This window comes from Lycorma delicatula, chromosome 5, assembly GCF_047948215.1.
Source record: "Lycorma delicatula isolate Av1 chromosome 5, ASM4794821v1, whole genome shotgun sequence".
Lineage (NCBI taxonomy): Eukaryota > Metazoa > Arthropoda > Insecta > Hemiptera > Fulgoridae > Lycorma > Lycorma delicatula.
In genome coordinates this window covers 73,737,981-73,761,097 of record NC_134459.1, presented here as the reverse complement: position 1 = coordinate 73,761,097, position 23,117 = coordinate 73,737,981, and the positions used below count along the sequence as shown (strand labels likewise).

Genomic DNA, 23,117 nt, shown 5'->3' with positions numbered 1-23,117 from the left:
GAACAGTATATGCAGGATCTGAAATAAAGAATGAAACTAAAAACCAAATTCCTTTAGTAACACTTCGGCATCAGAAATTATCCTACTATTCTTTTTTTATTGCTTTTTAACACCTTCGTTTTCATTTACAAAGGACTTTAACTCTATGAAATAGTATTGTGGTCTATATTTTAGATCAGTCTCTGCAGTTTTAGCTGCTCAAGAAATTCAATCTTCCGTTAAAAATATTTTGGCTTGTTTTCGAAACTGAAAACTTTTGATAATGAGTAACATGCACTGTTCTTTTATAATTTCTATGCTCAATGTTTTTAATTTTGAACACCGTATTAGTCCAATGGAAAACTACGCAGGAAATCTCTTGAAAAGGGATTTTTTTAATGAGAAATATGACGTTCTATATGCTTATAAACTGATTCATCAAAATAAAAAGCAAATAAATACATGTCGGTAGAAGAAAATACAGTATTTTAGTCCATTTGCCTAACAGATTCATAAAGACCAGCAGAATAGTCAACTTGATATTATTATTTTTGTTGTAGAACCAAAATTTACAATCGGTTTCTGCTGACGAAAGTATAAATAAATAATATAGTAAAAATATTATAGTGAGAGGGCCATCCATTGATGACCCTCCACGAAAACAAACTGTGAAAAATTATAACAGAAATTTTTATATTAATAATCATACTTATAGTAGGATTATTAATATAAACGTCGTATTCATTAAGTCGTTACGGTTTCATTCGTTGTTTGGGTAATATTTTTCATTTTTTATTTATGGTTATATTTTGATCAACGTATCATCTGTGATTTTAGTTTCTTCTTTATTTGTAGAATTAAATAATAAGGTACAAGTAATATCCACTATTACGCATATTGATATCATCTGTATACTTCAGTTGAATATTCAAGAGCAACTCTGCCTTTATCCAGTCACCACGGTATGACCCCCAATTAGCTTTTTTTCTGGTTCTGCAAGGTTATGGAATTTGTCTTATGTATATGCATTGAACTAGAGGTAAGAGTATTAAAAGTAAGCCTCTTGGAATTTGATGAAACTGCTTCCTACTTCCTGAGCAGTTATATAAATACCAAGGAGATCATGAAGTGCATTAGGAGACACAAGATTGTCTGTTTCCGGGGCAACATCAACTTCGATGTTTGAAAGTACATGGATATTGTACATGAAGATTTTTAGTATAATTTTAAATACTACACAAATAATAATAATGAATGAATCAGTGAATGAATTAATGAATGAGATGCTAACAAAATATTTTATTAAATACTTTTAATTACATTAATAAAAAAATGTGAAGAGAAAGTTTTCAACATTATTATGTTTAAATTAATCCAATATAAAAAACAATAGTGTATGACGTGACAATTCTGTTTTATTAGATTTGTATATCATTTTGTACATGTATGAAATCTGTTTTCGTACCACTATAAACGCAGTTAAGCAGCTAGTGAAGACAGAACTACTTTCGTGCTTCATGAGTAGTACGTAGAATTGTCATTGTTTATTAATCTACACTGTGTTCACTTGAAAAATCGACAAATGAATCATTTTATGTTACTCTAATTTTGTTATTGAGAATTAAAAATATCATTGTTATCTTAGTTTGTTTAGTAACCAATTTATTAATTTTTAAATTTTTTTTATCAAATACAGTTATTAGTCTACACCAGCAGGTAAGAATATATATTATCCGAGTCCTTAGTCAGGTCTTTATTTGGTAATATTCGCATAATTTTCCTGGTACTACATTGTAACGTTGTTAAGAAAATTTATTTATTTATTTAATTTTTATAGTAATAAGTAAAGCAGATACTTTATATGCAATTATAGTAAATATTTTATGTATTTATTTTGTGTAAGCTACTATAAGCTACCAGAATAGAACTTTTTTGTAAAAATTTAACATATTTTTCAAATTAAGTTTTTATAATATTATTTTAATAATCATTTTCAAAATTTATATTCTTACTTTTATAGATTTAACTATTTACCCACATCTGGAGTGTGAACATAATGTATTATATTAAAAAAAAATATTTAAAATATTTTTTCTAGTTATATCTATGTCTGATACTAGCAGGTTTTTCTGCTTGAGGTTTCCACATGAAAGCTTCTACAGAGCTTTCTGCTTGAAAGCTCTCCTAACCTACGCTAGTCTTCTTCTCCTATATTCTTTGCTTCAGCTATTCTTTGTAGTTTTACAGAATACAGAACAAAACTCCACTCCTTATAGAGGAGTATCAGTATTCTTCATACGTTAGCAATTTATATGTTATAGTATTTTTTCATATATTTATGTTTTCGACATTTAATATTACATTTTTATTATATTTTTACCTTAGTAAGTGAATCAAGAACATTCAATATTTCAGTTAATTTGGTAGTTACATTTCTATATCACTGAAAAACAACAACTACTAAAAAATTACGAGAAAATAATAGGATTTTTTAAATTAAATTAATTGATTATTAAATGTAATAGAAATGGAGCACTATAATGTTAATTTATAAGTTAATTTTTTCTTTATCTACTGATGTTCAATTCATTTTGAATTTTTATTATTGTTGGCTAGGTATACCGTATTTTCTTTCATGTATAACATAAAACAGATATTAAAATCAGAAAGTTGCTACTTTAAAACATATTTTTCTCGCGAATAAGATCAGTTTGGTTTTTGTACATATACAGTTAACAAACCGATTGCTTTAGGTAGAAGCAGTAGGCATCTATCTATTAATCACTTCCAGAGGTCAAGTTCTGTATTCTCTTTATAAAGCTGTTCTATCATAGATAGGCATCAATCTGTATTTCCTTAACTAGGTTTAGGGTTTCACTAGTTTTGTGACTTTTAAGGTAACAAGCAAACAGTATATCGACGCTAAATTTTGTATCAAATTACCTACAAAAAGAAAAATGAAAATTATGCAATAAGCTTTTAATGATTAGGTTTTGAAGAGTTAATTAGTTTAGAAAAAAAAATTAACTACAAAAACCGCATAGAATAGACGATTTAAATACGTTAGGGGAGTCAGTATACGTTAAAAAATGTTTAGAACGTCTTAAACTGACATGCTAACCAAGTTTGTGCGAGAAAATTCAGTAAAATTCAATTTTTCACTAATTATTAACTTTTTTCGCGTTTCATTAAATATTTTACTAATTTTATCATGGTTTATTTTATCAGATATAAATTTAAAAAAAATGAAATGCTTTAATTTAGTCGGTTTACTAATCGAGTATTGATGAGAATGAAGAAGAAAAAAGAACGGCTTTGATATCCATGAGAAATTGTTGGATTGTAAAAATAATGACAGATTATTCATTAAAGGATTCAGAAATTGTAAAAACTTACCATCTAATAAGACTGAAAGCTAAGTAACCTTACTTCAAAAAACACAGCAACTTCTATAATTTTGAGATATGTAAGGAATAGAGTTACTTCTCTCTTCACGATACAGACAGACAGAAAATGTTGATAGCTTGATTAGAAAAAAGAGTTTGTTCATATTTATCACAGCTATTATACTAACTTCGTCTCTCACTGGATCCACTCTTATATTATTAAACAAAGAAATTTTTTAATTATGACTTTATTTTTCGGTTTATTATTAGAGCTATAAGAAAAGTTGTGCAAGTTGGTTGATCTGCAGTTGAACTTTAAATAACCAACAATGTATTCTTTGTGATGTGAACAATACGTGCTCTGTAAAGTGTACCGCAAAGCATAGTAAAACTTCATATGTAAAATGTGAAGGGAAAAGATAGTACAAATTTAGTGGTGTGCAGGTAGTAAAACTAGAATAAATCAAAATGCAGCTGAAACAAATATTTTACACAAAAACATCTATAAAGACTAAAAAAATGTAGTAGTTATTAAGTAGGGTGCATTAAAGGTCTGTTATACTTTTTTCAAAATCTTAGATAAAAAGATGCAAATTGAGTCACGCAGATGCCTAATAACTCTGTATCCAGCAATAAATATAACCTTGTAGTGTACCTACCCTACAGCAAGTGAACACACCGTACTTTTTAGGTAACGAAGGACGAGTTTAGGAGGGGTTCTGAATCCAAATGGGTGAATGCACGCTATACAACTACATTGATGTAAAATACAACAAAAAACACACCACTACTTACTAAAAACAAACTACCACCCACATGATTTATGTTTGCTCTCCGCTAACCAAATATGAACTACCATCTCAGTTATATCCCTTTCTGATTCTCTCTCTTCTTTGTACAAGTACAGATACATAAATGTGGACTCTAATGTATGCAATACGTACTCTTACCGGAATATGCAATTTTACTTAAACTGCACGTAGATCATGGTTATGGCGTGATATATACTAGTATTATTCCTTTAATTCACGTACTTAATGCATGTGAAATAAAAACAAGATTGCTTAAATTGAAACAGTGTTACAAACTAAGCATAATTGTTATTTTCAGAAGGGACTTAACAATGAAGTAAATTATCCAAAATTTTTTATTTCTAACTGAAAATTTATGATATAATACAAATTTTGACCTAGTAAAATAAATTATTAATTTGTTATCTCAGAAAAACCACGAAAATATGGTGGCTTTCTCTGATATTTCATAATAATTTTCATTTACTTCTGTTGTGTGTAAAATTTAATATACATAATTTAGTATACGATATATATAATAAAAGTGTCATTCAAAAAAAGTGTTATAGTTATGATACCAAAGAAAGCAGGGGCAGATAAATGTGAAGAATATAGAACAATTAGTTTAACTAGTCATGCATCAAAAATCTTAACTAGTATTTTATACAGAAGAATTGAGAGGAGAGTGGAAGAAGTGTTAGGAGAAGACCAATTTGGTTTCAGGAAAAGTATAGGGACAAGGGAAGCAATTTTAGGCCTCAGATTAATAGTAGAAGGAAGATTAAAGAAAAACAAACCAACATACTTGGCGTTTATAGACCTAGAAAAGGCTTTCGATAACGAAGATTGGAATAAAATGTTCAGCATTTTAAAAAAATTAGGGTTCAAATACAGAGATAGAAGAACAATTGCTAACATGTACAGGAACCAAACAGCAACAATAACAATTGAAGAACATAAGAAAGAAGCCCTAATAAGAAAGGGAGTCCGACAAGGATGTTCCCTATCTCCGTTACTTTTTAATCTTTACATGGAACTAGCAGTTAATGATGTTAAAGAACAATTTAGATTCGGAGTAACAGTACAAGGTGAAAAGATAAAGATGCTACGATTTGCTGATGATATAGTAATTCTAGCCGAGAGTAAAAAGGATTTAGAAGAAACAATGAATTTGGAAAAATATAGTTAAAAGAAGAGACAGACTTATAGGCCACATACTAAGGCATCCTGGAATAGTCGCTTTAATATTGGAAGGACAGGTAGAAGGGAAAAATTGTGTAGGCGGGCCACGTTTGGATGTAAAACAAATTGTTGGGGATGTAGGATGTAGAGGGTATACTGAAATGAAACGACTAGCACTAGATAGGGAATCTTGGAGAGCTGCATCAAACCAGTCAAATGACTGAAGACAAAAAAAAAATAATAAAAGTCACCATTAAACATTTAATGTATCTGCAATACTCGAAAAATATTTAAAAAAATTCATGTTTTAAAAATTTTTTTTTGTTTAACCTCCGGTTAAGCAGTTAAGCATTACTGCAGAGGATGAGATGAATGATTTGTAGCGTGAGTGAAAATGCCATGCCTGACCGGGATTCGAACTCGGGACCTCCGGGTGAAAGGCCGAAACGCTACTACTCACGCCACGGAGGCTGGCTTTTAAATTTTACTGCCCGTCTTTTAATGTTGCAAAACATAAAATAAATAATCTTCGTTATATTTTTATTCTTAGAGAAGATATAAACATTTTTTGATTAAATTATAAACCTTCAAGTGATAAAATATTTTGGTAAGTTTTATGCAACTAGTGTAATGTCTGCAAGATCAATTACTTAAGAAATGGGAAGAGCAGCACGAATGAAGACTCAACAGCTGATAAAAACGGGCTCTCGACTATATACACTAAAAGCTGTTCTTTAGAAGGCGAAATTTTTAAGTGAAAAAAAAATTGAATAAGAATATTTTGAATGGCAGGAGAGTTGTAATGGTAATGATTGAGTTAAATAAACAATTACAACAGCTTTGAGAAAAATTTGACATTCAGGTAACACATTTTGAGCAATATATTTTCATATTTAGTCAACCGATTAGAGTCCAAAGCATGGATTTTGTGTCCCTTTTTTCAATAGGAGATTCAACTATACAAAGGCATCTAGGATTCTAGGATCTAACTAACAAAGGCATCCAGGATTTAATATAATCACAAGTAGTTCAGTTTATTCTCCATCAGTTCGAGAAATAATTAAATCAATATTAAGAAATCTTGGTTATATAGAATTTTGAAAGAAGTAAGTTAATGAAATATGCAAAATCTTAATAAAAATGTCAGTACTTGACCAATAATATGGTCTCGATTTCATAAGGCGCATTTATCAAAGTAATATACTTTGATAAATGCGCCTTACGAATTCTGAAAATTCCCCTTCCTAAATTCTTAAAAAAGAATTCCCCTTCCTGATCCCTAAAAATTCCCCTTCTACATGAAGGGGAAGGAGATGTAAAGATATTAATTGTATGAAACGAAGAATGGATAAGGCATTCTTTAATAAGATGGGCAGAACATTGTACAATTGACTTCGAAAGTGCACCAGACCAAAATAAAGAACTATGTATAAAAGCAGTAAGAACCTTTTCCATTTCACAGTGAAATAATTTGAAAAAAAAAACAATCCATACATACAATTATTTTTATTTCCAAAGGCGCAGTTTTGTGAAATAAATTAAATTGTAGTCCATGTAGTACTAATAACCTTACAAAACCAATGTATTCTTTGATTAATCAAGTTACGTAACTTTACTTTTAATAATCTTCCTGAAATTCATTCAGTTCTGGACAAAATTTAGTGCTGGAAAATTCTTATTTGCCAATCAGTTGTTAGAAAATGTTGAATAAAATATTTTGGTAAATATTTGATTGGTAAATTAGTTGAATTAATTATTAATTGGTTATCTAGATGAGTATAATCATTTTCTTTTTGCTTGCTTACAATATCTGTTTGCTTTCGTCTGTACTTTTTCAATTCTTGTTTATAGGGTTAAGCAACTTGTGTGTGGGAAAAGTAATAATGTAAATTAATAGGTAAAACCCCGATTTGTCCGTAACGGTGCTAGAACTTTGAATAAATTTTTGCGTTTGTGAGAATGGAATGTGGAACTTAACATAAGAAAAAACTTTAACTATTTCGTATATTTTGAGCATCATAAGAATGCTATATTTTTCATTGTAGCAATAAATTTTGAAGAAAAAGAGATGGTGGTAGATCTTCCCTACTGTGCACTTAGCAGTCAAACCATGCATCAGGTCTGAAAAAACATTAATCACACAACCGTTCTGTTTCATCCATCATTAAAACAATTTTAAACAATCGCTTCATACCATATATGTAACTTAGCTGAGATAAAATAATAATAACAAAAAAAATATCCTCCGTAGAATTCTGAAATAAAATTCTTTATTTGTATAACTTATAGACATCCATGCATGTTGTAACATAAAATTCTATTGCAATTATCATTTTAAAAAGAACAATATTTTTTATATGAACAAAAATAAATGCTTTACTGGTTAAAACACCAATACGTTTAGAAAGGATATTTTTCAGAAATTGAAAAAGTATTGTTTTCATTTTAATGTAAACCGTTTCGCATTTTTTGCTGCAATTTTAGAAACAACAGATTATGCCATTCATTTTCTGAAACTATAACTTAAAAAATTATTACCTATGTATTTTTAAAATCGATTAGACAAAGTTTTCGAAGCACTATATGGTTAGAATAAAATTCATAAAGCGGATACATAAAAAAATAAAACTTGGTTAATTTTAGATCTTGAAGAAAGTTTTCTTAGACTCTCTTAATTAGTCTACTTAATTTCTTAATGAGTTTTCTTTTAAAACTTGTTTTAAAAGCAAAAAAAAAAAAAAAACTTTAAAAATTACTAACGAAATAAGTGTTTATTGCTATCAGTTTTTCCTCACGATTATTTTCATACCAATTATCATCCACTTACTAAATGAGATTAATTGTAGTAATTGGAATATAAACAATAAAAATAACAAAATGACCTTTATATATATATATATATATATATATATATATATCTAATTCAAAACCTAGTTATGAGTAACAGTTAATAACAGTTAAACATAATAATAAGATTTTTAGAATATTTGCTTTTAACTCAGAAGCAATTGAAAGCCACAAATAAAGTAGCTATTTTGAAAGAATTCATTAAAATTGTTTGCAAACAAGAAATCATACTTAGCAATATCTTTACGTTATTAGTTATTGTAAAATTTTCCTATTTACAAAGTAAAAATTTATATATTGATTTTCTCATGTAATTAAATTAATGTATTATTTTTTCCTTTTCATGAAATTTCTATCAATTGAAACAAATACTTTAATATGGCATCAGAAACTAAATAATATTAAGAATAAACAATACTTTAATTTAAATCTTAAGAGGAATTTAAGTTGGAAATTTTAATATAGAATTTTTTGTTGCATTCGAGAATTTTATTGTGATTTATTTAAGCCGTGAAATGTTTTAGAGATAAATTAGTATACATATATTATTATTTTGACACCTATCAGTCCAAAAACAATAAATATGATATTTCATTTTAGGTTGTTTACAACTTTCGCATTGCAAACGTTTATTTGAGAAAGCTTTTAACAGAAACGAACAACCTATGAATCTAAATTATTAATTCAAATATAATATTTTTTTAAATCTTGAAAATTAAAAGAACTTTCATACTTAAAAAAAAGCATAACTTTATGGACTTTTTTTTGTATGCATTGTGCCAACCTCTGTAAATTCCATTAAAACAGATAAAAAAAATCTGCATTTAATAAAATATTGAGTCTTGTTATATTCTGAAAATCCTCTTCCATTATACTATATACATATATAATATATATACATTCGCAAATAGATTCACATGAAAAAAGTGTGGTGATCAAATAGCAAAAATTCAAACTTTCGAAATCTCCAAAGAAAAAGTAATTAAAATAGTCCAAAAATGTAAATATCGTAGGAAAAATATATAACAACAATTATCTAAGAAACAACAGGGATCAATGCTAGAATATAGAAGATGAAAGTAGCAAATCATTTAACAAAGAATATATAAATATATATATACAAAATATATACAATATATATATATATCCACATATATATATATATATATCCACCCATCTGATTTTTAACAGATACATATTTTTTAATGTATATGTTTGGAGTGTAGGTTTATACTGAAGTGAAACTTGGACGATCGGAGTACCTGAGAAGAAATTATTAGAACCTTTTCAAAATTGGTGCTACAAGAGAATGGTAAAAATCAGCTACGTGGATAAAGTGACAAATGAAGAGGTATTGCGGCAAATAGATGAAGAAAGAAGCATATGGAAAAACATAGTTAAAAGAAGAGACAGACTTATAGGCCACATACTAAGGCATCCTGGAATAGTCGCTTTAATATTGGAAGGACAGGTAGAAGGAAAAAATTGTGTAGGCAGGCCACGTTTGGAATATGTAAAACAAATTTTTAGGGATGTAGGATGTAGAGGGTATGCTGAAATGAAACGACTAGCACTAGATAGGGAATCTTGGAGAGCTGGTCAAACCAGTCAAATGACTGAAGACAAAAAAAAAAAAATATACAAAACAAGAAATCTCTTTCCAGAAATGGAGACTTGAGACATTACAAGACAGTAATACTTCCTGAAGCTCTATATTTGCCCAGAGAGTTAACAAAAAAAAAAGTTGAAAAACAATTTTAAGAAAAGTACACAATCTAAATATAAAAAAAAATATTTATAAATAAATAAAGACAGGAAAATTATAAAAAATAAAAAGAAAATAGAAGCTAAATGAAGAAAAGAAGATTAAAATTTACGGATATCTGCTCAGAATGAATAAAGTCGGATTAACCAAACAAATATTTCAATTTTTCGAAAAAAATAAAAACAGAAAACACAAGAAAGGGTTTAGGATTTAGAAAGGAAGAAAGGATTTGAAGATGCTCAATAAATCACAAAACAGAATTCTGAACAAACAAACCACCAGAAAAAGGATAAATGAATCTGAATTTCCAGAAGAGCAGAAGAAAAAAAAACTGTTAAATGGAGTGATGAGATGAAAAGAAAGGTAAGTGAAAGGATGAAGAGTTTTTGGTAAAGAAAGAAGTTTGAGCTATGTAAACGTGATCCTTAGAAGCCAAATCGAAAGGAAAAAAGTATACACGATTCATTTTACGTTCTTTAAATGAGTTTTTATTGAAATAATAAATAAATAAAAGCCTTTTACTTTTCAATGATTTCGATATGGTGGTCAGCGGTAATGATTTTTTAAAAAAAGTATTAACTTGAACGACAAATCAAACCAAGTTTAATAAAAACGTTTAAAAATCTATTAAATTTTTTTTTTAGAACTTTTTAGATCACTTTTTTTAATATTTTTGGTTAGTTTTTCTTTCTGAAACATTTTTTGATCTTCCTCGTTTTTTACAAAATTAAAATAAGAAACTAAGGAATTTACATTCTTTATTCCAGTTGCAGGCAGGTAACGAATATTACAATAGTTAATTTGGTTATTTACAATATCTAAAATACCAAAAAAGATGCATTGTGGATGTATTTAATCTTGGCAGTGATCAATAATCCACATTGTTTCGTTACTGCGCTTTGCGGTACGTATTGCTGTACTTTGTACTCTATATTATTATTATTATTATTATTATTCATCACTTATTATTGTTGTTACTTAAAAGATACGACAATCAAAAACTCAGGATATGCAACAATAAAATACAGAAATGGTCTACTACATGTTAATTTAGAAGTAATTTTTGTTTTTAATTTTGTATTAAAGTTACTTTTCAGTAAGTTATTTTACCTGCTTCGTATAAATTATAAAATAAATACGTTTTTTAATTTTCTTTTTCAATGTGCAAGTAAACATCTTCTGTCTGGAGACATTACATTTCTAATTTAATTAACATGTCGCAGTAAATTAAATAATGTTTGCTGTGTGTAATTAGGTATTTGACTACTTCTTGTATATTAATTAATAGCAATTAAATACTAGTTAAATTCCAGATTACATTCCATAAAATTTTACATTAATGTTTTACTTAATAATGCACTAGAAATCCTTTGTTAAGACTAGACGATCAACGTAAATAAATAAAGTATATACCAATTTTATTTTTCAATAAAATATTTGATTATTTTCTGTTTTTACATCGACTTAGTTAAAATAAATCTGTTTTAGTATACCTTTTATAATATGTTAAAATTATTCCATAATATAACGCTTTTAGAATAGTAAATTTTCATTTATCTTTACTTTTATTCTACTACTTTAAACCAGGCTCCGTCCTTTCTCCCTAGTGGAATCTAAAATGTGTTTTTTCTTTAAAAAAAGGAAAACGCCATAGGGATTCTTGTAAAGAATTGTATAATAATTTTAAGTAAACATTTAAATCGTGCTTCTACGTTTCCTTTTATTGGTTCCCGTAGGAAAAGTATTTTAGACTGCAAGCCTAGAGAATAGTATAGGATAGTGGTTGTCGAGACAGGAAGGGTTTGGTGGCCGGGTTAGTAACGGTCTACTAATGTTATTTATCTGGGGTCGGATCTCAGAACGAGGGGATTGGTTAAAGGGGGTTTAGAACGGAAGTACTGGTAGAATGGCCGGTTTCCGGAGTCCAGACCGCCCCGTTTCCGTAGCAGGTCCGGTCCTTTGACTAAGTCAGATCAACTCAGATAATGTATGCGTCACTCGAGTTAGTTGCTGGAACAGCTCGAGTTAGCTTTGTAATTGCACCGTGGAGCAAGCAGTAACATTCACTATAGATAAGCCAGGGCCGCTTCACTTCAATTCACTTCATATCACTTTATTCAGTATTCCACCACCCTTATACAACATTCCCAAGCACTTCACATAAATACTCTATTAAACTATACGTTAACCTAAGAGACACCCAACTCTGTCACCAGTGCTTAACACCAACTAAGTATCTAGTAATAATGAATAATAAAAACCGGTAAAGTGTGAAATATCTATATAGAAAGATTTAATCTATTACATATTGAAAAACTACGTTGTTACAAAAGAATTTCAATTAACCAAGAAAAAATGAGCAAATAATGAAAGAAACTACGAGAATATATCATGTGTTTGTCCTAATTCATTGCTGTTCTCATTATTTTTGTTTTATTTACTTTAGTAAATATAATGTTTGTTTTTCGATTGATGGAAGATACATTTATAAAATTTCAACAGAATTTTCAAGAATAAATTAAGGTTTTTGACAGTTGTGATACTTTATTTCAAAAATGAAAAAAGTATTTTCCTAAGTCCGTTTAAAAAATGGTTATATTATTTGGAGGTATTAAAAAATTGTATTTACACAATATTACTGTTCCAGTATTAACTGATATTTTTCATTTTCCGCCATTTTTTTCGCGATAAAATTAGAGTAGAGATTTTTGTATGCTGTTATCAGTAAAAATTGAGGTCAATTTATGGAAAAGTACACATTTGAACAACGCGTAGAAATTGTAAAAATAGCTATAGAGTGTTGATATCAAATTTTCGAGAAAAAAAAATTATTTTTAGCAATGAGACACATTTTATTCTTACCGGCTTAGTCAAGCAACAAAACTAACGAATTTGGGGATCAGAAAATCCAAAAAAGATTGAACTTCCTACGAATTTTCGACAGGTCACGGTTTGGAGCGGATTTTGGGCTGGGGGATTGATTGGAACTTAATTATTTGAAAATGAAACTGGAGATGCGTAACCATCAATGGAGTTCGATATAGTGAGATGATTTCAAACTTCCTATGGACTAAAATTAATGATATGAATGTGGAAGATTAGTAGTTTCAGCAAGACGGTGCAACATGCTATACTGCCAATGAAACCACGCATTTATTGAAAAAAAAATTAGTTTGCCAAGATCACGTGACACCGTTGGACTTTATTCTTAAGATAACCCCAAATAAAAAAATGTACATAAATAAACCACAAAAAATTTCGGACCTCAAATGAGAAATTTGACACATTGCCAACATTTCCCAGCAATTATGTCAGTATGGTTTGGAAAATTTTGTCAAAAGACTGAACATGTGCAGCCTAAACCTGGAGCTCATTTGTCAGATGTTTTTTATTGTCTTCATGACCTTTATAACCCACATGTCACTAGTTTCTAATAAAACAAAAATATTATCAATTATCAAATAAACACTTTTTACACACACATAAACAAACGCATGCGCACACAGTGAGCGTGAGGGAGAGAGAGAGAGAGAGTGAGATCGAGAGGGAGATCTATACAAAATCTTTCTCCAAAGTTTGATTTTTTGTCTGATTAGCCTACAACGATTTAATTTTTTGATTGCTAAGTCTAAAAAAGAATATTTATTTAAGAAATATTTTGTAATTATATGAAGAGACCTAGAGGTTATATTTTATGCTTCTCGTCTAAAAACGATTCTAATACCTTAAAATGAAAAATTTACATATATATATATATATATATATATATATGAATTAAATAATAAAACATAAATGTACTTAAAAAAATTCCAGCACTAACAAAAAAAAAATAATTAAGAAATCGATAGTAATTATATTTAGATAGAAGAATGACAAAAAAGTGATTTTAATGTCTGGAAATAAAATTATAAACAATTGGAATTTTGCGGTAATTAATTGGTTTTAAAATTAAAAAAAAAAAAAAAAAAAAAAAAAAATGTAATAGATTTAATTGTGCTTATTTCTTCAAAACAATAAGTTAGGATTAATTTAAAGCAATTTGACAGGTTTTCGAATTGTTTAGCTTTAAATTTACGATCCTGTAAAATTGTATGAATAATATGATTATTCTAACCATTGTTTTCAAGTAACAAATCGAAAAATGTTTCTATACTGACTTTGATTTTAACTGTATTTTATATTCTATAATTTAACATAAGAGAACCTACTGAACTGATTTAAATAATTTTTTCATAATATATTGTTTATTATAGTAATTCTTAATATGATATTCAGTTTTTATTTTTATGTTTAAGATATATAGAAATAACAAATAAAAACTGTTATAAAGTAAACTTTTTAACATAAATTTATACTTTTATATATTTATTAAAACTAACCAGTAAGATTTAGTCTCACATATGTTCTTTATTTAAGCGGATATTTCTGATCTCGCGTATCCAAACGTTGTGGTGATTCACAATGCTGTATACAATAAAAGTTGCTCAATTTACAAAGATATGCGATTCCGTGGAACTGTTAAACAGTTCCAAATTTTGATACAGAATTGAAGACGTTTGTAGTTAATCCTGATAGCATACACCAGCTGAAGTTCGTAGAGTTTAATCTTCAGCCTTGGACTTCAGGGGACAAGTGATCCCTGAAATCCAAGGCTGACTTAATGCATAGGCATTTTTCATCCCTGCATTTTTCTTACCAGTTCATGATGCAACTGTACACAAGCAAAAAAGTGTATAATTCCTTTCCAAACTATAGCTGCGCTGTCACAGTATCTCTGTACACTGCACAAAGATCATTGTGTAACACATTTCTCATGTTAACTCAATACGATTTCTTTTACCGATTTTTTGAAGAAATGAGCGGTATTAATTTTAGTCGCACAGTTAGTTATTGTTGGGGGGGGGGGGAGGGGTTGAAATTGAATTTTCTTTAAGTTCTGAAGAATGAGAAGTATGGAAATTCTCTGAGAGGGTTCTATAACTCTAAGTCTAGATACATAGGCACAATTTCCATGTGAATTATGTACATTCATTTATGTCATCTAAACTTTGTGCAATAAATAAAATTAGAATTTGAAAACGAGTGGACGGAAATTTTTAATTTTTTGGTATCTAATTATGCTTAATTAATATTTATAATGCACACTGACAGACTCATACGTCAAATAACAATCTTTAAACAATTGAGGTATTTCCTAATGAATCGGAGAATGAATGTACATTTTTTATATACACATCAATAAACTGGGTGGAAAACGTAGAAGTTAGTTTATTACCCAAAACAAGAATTATAACTAATGAATTAAATGTTAAATATTGTCTCAATGCACACGAAATCATCTTCTTATATATCCGTTCAATAAATGCTTGATAAACTAACTATCTTTAATGATATATCAATCCTAATAATGATAATTTGCTGAAAGCTAGAACCTTTTTTCCTGTTTAGCCTCCGGAAATTACCGTTCAGGTATCAGGCATTAGTTCAGAGGATTAATGACTATGATGTATGAATGTAAGTGAAGTGCTGTCTTGTACAGTATCTGGTCAAAACCATTTCTGAGATGTGTGGTTAATTGAAACCCAACCACCAACGAACACCGGTATCCACGATCTAGAATTCAAATCCGTATAAAAGTAAAACTGCCTTTACTAGAACTTGAACGCTGAAACTCTCGACATCAAAATCAGCTGATTTGTGAAGACGCGTTTACCGCTAGACCAACCCAGTGGGTTTGGAAGCTAGAACCAAAGTGATTCAGGTAAAACAATTTTTATAAAATATCTATTTTATAATAAATTATCATGTATTAAACTTATTTTTTCATTCATAAACATAATGTTTCTTCCAAATGAATATTAGTTATAATTAAAATAATTAATTGTAATTAATATTTATACTTTGTTTACGAATAAATAAATCTCTTAACATGTAAGATATTAGGTTTTGTTCGAAGAAAGGGTCCAGATTTATGTTTAGTGCAGATATTGCAAGATCTGGGTTATCTAATATCTTTATCTGTATTAGTTTTTAAAATATAACATAAAAAATCTGATGTGGACACCACATAACTTCCTAGCACGCATATTAAATAAATACAGACAAGTACATAAAATTTTATTTCACTAATAATTTCTGATTTTTTTATTATTGAATTATTATTTATTGTAAACTTTTTTTACAATTATAGGTTAATAACTGTTAGTAAATCAATATATTTAAACTAAAAAGAAAAAAATTAAAATATTAATTAAAATTTTATTTTGGTATAACTCTGAAACCAGTGAAAATAACTACCACTTATGATACATCGTTGAAAAGCTCTCAAGGGCTTATTACTACTGTTAAGAAAAGTTAAAAATCCAAATGTTTTGGATATTGGGCTTTTTTGGACATTTTTGGTCAAGTCAATTGCTATCAAAAGGGGAGGTGCACAACTAGATATTACAACAGTCCTAAATACAGAATTTCAACATTCTATGATTAATTATTTTTTATTTATGCGAGATACATACGTACGTAATAAGTACGTACAGACGTCACGCTGAAACTAATCCAAATGGATTCAGGGATGGTCAAAATGGATATTTCGGTTGAAATCTGAGAACCGAAATATTTTGCGATTACAATACTTTCTTTACTTCGTACAAGGAAGTAAAAATGAAGAAGTTAAAAGAAGACTAAGAAGATAGTATCGCTTTTGATGAAGTTATAGTAATTTTATTGAATTTAATAAATTTATTCAGCTCAGATAATATGAGAAAATAAAAATGTTATAGATTTGTTATATGATATGTATATTTGCAACATGGTCATTTTTAGAAAAACATTAAGGGAAAACTTCAGCAACCAATACTTTGTAATTTCCTTTTATATTTACAACTTAGTACTATAGACGTATTAATATCTTTACTACATGTATTGGTAGATATTTACTCTTAAAAGAAATTAATGAATTGTAAGATCATGAACTCCATTCATACACTGGTTCTGGTATACGATAATTTTAGTAATGGTAACATCCCGAAATTGGCAAACAAAATTTAAGAAACAGGAAACAGTAAATTGTGCAATGTTGTACTGTTATTAACTTAATGATGTAGAAGTCGATGCTACTTAAATGTTTGAAATAAAAAAACCCATGATTCATTTGTTTTACATAATCGTGTATATATATATATATATATATATATATATGTGTGTGTGTGTGTTTGTGTGTGTGTGCGTGCGTGTGTTTGTGTTTATATGTTTTGTGCAATTCTTGAATGCGTTTACTAAGTTTATAAACAAGAGGTTCAGTAAAAGTATATGGGCATATTTACTCAAGGAATTATTGATTTTTTCCCTTTCATATGAAACCTGTCAGTTGCAGAAGTAATAGTTGTAATGAATTTTGCTAGTAAGGGTGATTAAACTCTTATCTTAAGTACGTCGATTTCACTTACAACGGTGATGTTAAGTGACGTTAACATTTCGTACTCCTTTCAGTTTAGTATTTCATAAAAAGAAAACGGTATTATTATTATTTTTTTTTTATTTGTAATTTTCCTCCCTAAACACCTCAAATAAAAAAAAAGTATACTCTACTATATTCGTTTTTTCACTGTTGTTTCTGTTACCCGGGACTGTTTATCACGCAGCGGATTAATCCCACATGATGCGCTTGATAGCGACATTTGCATATCGTTGCTCTTTTGTCACCGGGTCATGGTACGGATAGAAACACGCTGTAGGAGATAGGAGAGGGAAGAGAGAAGTGTGACAGGATTCCATTTCAAAATGCGAATGCAACCGGCCGTTTATAAAATGTGCTCCCCCTGTGATTTCACCCATTCAATTTAACCCGGACGAGTAAGATTTCTGGAATTAACATGAGCTAACTGTATTCTATCTGACAAACAGTGAAACTGTACAAAATTATTAATTTATTATTTATAAATTATTAACCTTCTAATAATTACAATTAAAATTAAACGTATGAACGATACACATATTCGTTAAAAAAAACAATAATATTTAAAATTACACAATAAATAAATCAAACTTACAATTTCGATATTTGGTTTTACAAACAGTTTAATAATTTAATAATTATTACTTATTGACTTAAAAGAAACAAAAAAATTTAGTAACAGCAGTTTACAAAACCTACATATTCTTTTTTTATAAAATACATGCTCTGTTTCGAAAATTTCACAACTAATAATTGAAAAATTTTGTTTTAATCTAAAAAAAAATAAAAGTTTTTAAAACTTTTAGAATTTTGCACTTGATTTTTCCTCCGAAAAACAAAAATATAATTCTTTAACAATTTTTACAAGAAAAACCTCTAATTTATGAACAAAAAATTGTTCTACATTAACCATATTCCTTATCTATATTAACCAAAAAATTCATTCGAAGTGATTTATCTTGAAAATGTTTAATCGGTACCAACCAGCTACATCATATTTTTGTTTTTATATCAATTATTATTGAATACTTACATTCTAGTAATAAGTAAAACTATTAGGGACAAAACCTACTATTTCATTCTAATTATTTATTCTTCTGTTAACATATAAAACTAAAGGTATTTAATAATATTTCGCTTTTTTGGGGATGATAAATAAACCCATTGGATTTGAAATGAAGAAATTAACTTTGTAGCGTATGAAAATGTCTACGCTGATCAAAACTTAAACCCTAAACGTTAAGAATGCAAGGTAGAAATGCTACTACCTCTTCATCATGAAGGTTTATGAAAAGATATATATGATAATGAATATTCACAATACCAGTTATGTTTTTTTTTGTGAACATGTTTATTAATGTACTAACATTCAGTAGTTAAAATAAAGTTACATTGCCAATAATATAAAAGAAATGTCAAACTAAAAGTTACGAATAAATTACTTTTGAAACAACCTTTTAAAAATTAAAAGCCAAATTATATACTAAAATCAATGGTTAATAGAAGAAATTTTGTTGTTTCTTTTTTTCAATTTACGTTTTATGAAGATAAATATATAACCAGTTCAAAAAATTAATTTTCTTTATTATGTTATAGGTGTAATTAAAAACAAATCAAAAGAAATCAGTAGATTAATGATGTCATAGTTATGTGATTATGATCAGAATTATAAAAGGAAGCTTCACAATTTAAATGCTACAATCAACTTATTTTCTCAGTGTAATTAGAAATAGAAGTACACACTTAGGTAATCATAAAATCTTATCAAGGTAAGTTCTATCTTTGGAGAGCAAATTTTTCTTTAAAACACCTACAATACAGGCCAAATAATGATTCATATATTAGAAATAATTAATATATAAAACTTAATTATTTATTTTTTTTATAAATTAATACATCACTACAAAAGCTTACAGATAAGCTTGTATATAAGAATACGAAAATAGAACTTTGTAGCGTATGAATAATCAGAAGCAGGATTCGAACCTGGAACCCCGAGATGAAAGGTTGAGACGCTACCACTTTATGGTAAAAAAACACGCTACCAACAAATTATGATACAAAAAAAATCTCCCTCAAATCGTCATTTTAATAAAATAATTGTGAAATTAAATCATATCACTTACCAAACAGTAATATAACCTTTAGAACGTGGTTTAATATTGTAAGAATATAATTATTACACTACTTTATTGTCTAATAAATTTTCTAGAAAATATTTAGAAGACGCATTTTGATTAGGTTGATTATTTTTAATTAAATTAATTTGTTTAGTACTGAAGATTATGAAATAAAAAGAGAAAACGTTTTAAAAAAAAATTCAATTTATCTATTAGGATTAGGAGATATGTTTAAAACTTTATTTTGCAATTCGTGTTTTTACACTGACATTACCGAACTGTCCTTGAAATTTTTGAATTATAAAACACGCTGTTGTTTCCATAATTACCTCAAATTTGCCAAATGCAAATACTTCTCTTTTCACCTTTAGAAAACCAGACCTATTGATTTCCTACAAGTTCTATAATGAGATTTCTAGCACATTAAAAACCAAATTGGCATGATTCGTTTTTATTAAATTAATAAGATAAATACTGGAAATAACTAGGAAAAAATCTGAGGAAGAATTATAGCTCGTTATATATATTTATACAGTATACATAGCTATGATATACAAGTTTTTTCTAAATCATAGAAAATAATTGATTCTGTTGTGTTTTAATTCTGTGATTCTTCCGTAACAAAAAAGCTTGACTTAACCATAAGACAGAAAAAATATTATTTAGATTTTTTTTTGTCTTCAGTCATTTGACTGGTTTGATGCAGCTGTCTAAGATTCCCTATCTAGTGCTAGTCGTTTCATTTCAGTATACCCCCTACATCCTACTTCCCTAACAATTTGTTTTACATATTCCAAACGTGGCCTGCCTACACAATTGTTTCCTTCTACCTGTCCTTCCAATATTAAAGCGACTATTCCAGGATGCCTTAGTATGTGGCCTATAAGTCTGTCTCTTCTTTTAATTATATTTAGATTTAAAAAATAAAACAAAATCCCACAAAAAAAATTATTTTTACACGAAAGTGATTAAATAATATTTTTCAGCTATTCAAAAAGTAAATCAGTTTATGGTTTCCTAATACGCATATTATAATTGATAAAGAAATACGTTCTAGCAATTTATAATGATTAGAATAGTTACAAAAAAAAAAAAAAATTTATTCGTGCAAAAAAAAATCGAGTCTTTTTTTTTACTGAGTTGAATGCATTTTACACACAAATACTTATATCTTACTTATATTCCTTATTCATGGTTTATGTTTATAAATTATATATTAATATTTCTACTGCAAATACAACTTCTATACTGCCGGAATTTTACAGCATTATTATTTAGGTAATAAAGTTGAATCTAAAACAACTTAATTTTCCACATTCGGATAAATCTAGAGCCTCACACAACTTCTTACTATCTATCTTTATATGTATATATATTTTCACATTTGTATAATTTAGAGTTGTAATGTTTTTGGGGTATTGAGACGGTAAGAGGGGTGGAGTGAATTAGGGGGAATAAGGAAGAAAGCCATGATGGACGAAGCCTTTTAAAAAGCACTCGGCAGGCAGTTGGTGCATAGAGGTTAGAAACGAGTGAGCTTCTCTAATGCTGCCATTAATCCTAGCTGCCGCTACTGGAGAAACCTACAACCACTATTCCCTTCCAGAAACTCATCCCAGATATCTCGCGCGCTGTCTTTCCCATTCTACCCTTCTTCATCTTATTTTATCCTTGCTGATCTTTCCTCCTACCATCTTAACCGAACCACAAGTACCACTAAGACAACCGCTACTGCCAAGACTCGTACCGCTGATCATGCAAAACGCCATTATGGTCGTACAATATTTATGATTCAAAACACATCAGGAAAATACGAGACTTATTCACGGGTTTAATAAAATACGTTCAAAATCATTTAATTTTTAGTAAAAGAAAGAGTATTTAAGTAAATACCTGTAACTTACAAATCAAGAAAAAAGTTTTTATCAAAACATCAGCTTTAGATTTGAGGAAAGTAAATATATATTACAAATTTAAGTAAAAATCAGCCAAAGGTATTTGATTTGCTAGTCATGGTATTGCAAGCACAAAACATCCATCGGAAGATCAAAACTAGGTCTTAATTTGTGAACTCACAAAATTGGGTAAATTTCTTTCACACAATTTATTTATCAAGCTTGCCTTTTAGTTTTGTAATAAAATTTAGCTGAAATCATAACATTATGTTTTACATTTTGAGCTGTAAAACAAACATTAGCCAAACTGTGTTTATATATATATATATATATATATATATATATACATACAATATATATATATATATATATATACATACAATATATATATATATATATATATACATACAATATATATATATATATATATATGGAATGCAGAGCTCTGGGGTACGACGGGTAATAGTAATGTTAAATTAATCCAAAGATTCCAAAATAAATTCGTTTGGACCATAACAAAGGCGGCGTGGTTTGTTTGGGATAAAGAAATTCATGATTATATAGGATTACCCTCTGTTTACGAAGAGATCCAAAAATTTAGCTCGCGGTACAAACAGAAGTTAGATAAACATTTAAATTTTTTGGCAGTAAATCTACTGGACAACAGTGATGACATTAGGCGACTAAAATTTTTTCAAATGCTGGACCTGGCAGATGTAACCAAAGGAACATAGGATTGGGAACACAGAGTGAGACTGTCCACTGCATATTATCAAACTTCACTTTGATAGACTACAAATTACCGCAATTTATATTACAGACGAATATTTGTTTTATTTTTAATACTTTTATTTATTGATATTTTCATATATTGGTATTGATGACATTGTTTTTATTTTTATTTTTTTCTACCTGTGATTTGTTTCTAGTGCTGTGTTAAGTACTGAACTTAATTTGGACCGCTTATACAATACCTTTTTCAATATATGAGGTGTTGAAACTTTGTATGCTTTAATGAGAAGGGGTTTTGTCGAGGATCTCTCTTCACGTGATTATTATTAATAAAATTTACGTATGGTCCACAGTGAGATACCGATTATAAATATTAACAGATAAAAAAAAATATTATTATAAATAAATTTTCGTTCCTAAATTAATTTTACATAGTAATTTTTTTGTAAAAAAAATTAAAAAATCGTACAAATATTGATATTTCGGTTTTATTATATAGACGAATTTATGGTAGCAAAACCCTAATTTTAAGACGGAGCAATTTCATGATGTTTTCACAATCAGAAATCAAAATTATGGCAGTAAGGTAGGGTTTATTTTGTGTCATCATGATTTTTTTTTAATATCCAGAATTCATAAAATATAAAAAATTTATGAAAATCTAATTTCAACAATTTATGACGTTAATAACAGACTGAAATTTGACTAATTGAGTCACAATATTTGTAAATTTCTTAATATAATAATACGGAACTCTATCATTATATGTTAATTTTTCTATTCCCCGTAGATTATTGTCAGACTAGAATTTGCCATAACCATCTGAACCAAGTAGAAAAGCATTCATAATTGTAAATAGATTTTCAAAGTGTGATAATCGGAAATAAATATTAATCCATAACTGATAAAATTTGCTTCCTTTTCAGAAAAATGTATTATTATTATTATTATTCAAATTTTACCAATT

At 28.3% G+C, this 23,117-nt stretch overlaps 1 long non-coding RNA gene across 3 annotated transcripts in view; it reads left to right on the top strand.

Moving 5' to 3' along the window:
• Positions 1 to 23,117, top strand: part of LOC142324455 (uncharacterized) — a 196,396-nt gene that overhangs the window by 23,968 nt on the left and 149,311 nt on the right. Inside the window, exon 1 of one of the 3 annotated variants that reach the window (XR_012756294.1) lies at positions 19,006 to 19,172. The exons of the other annotated variants lie outside the window; for them this stretch is intronic. This is a non-coding gene — a long non-coding RNA (uncharacterized LOC142324455). Of the gene's footprint in view, positions 1 to 19,005; positions 19,173 to 23,117 lie in introns of those variants that run through there. 3 annotated transcript variants of the gene reach the window in all.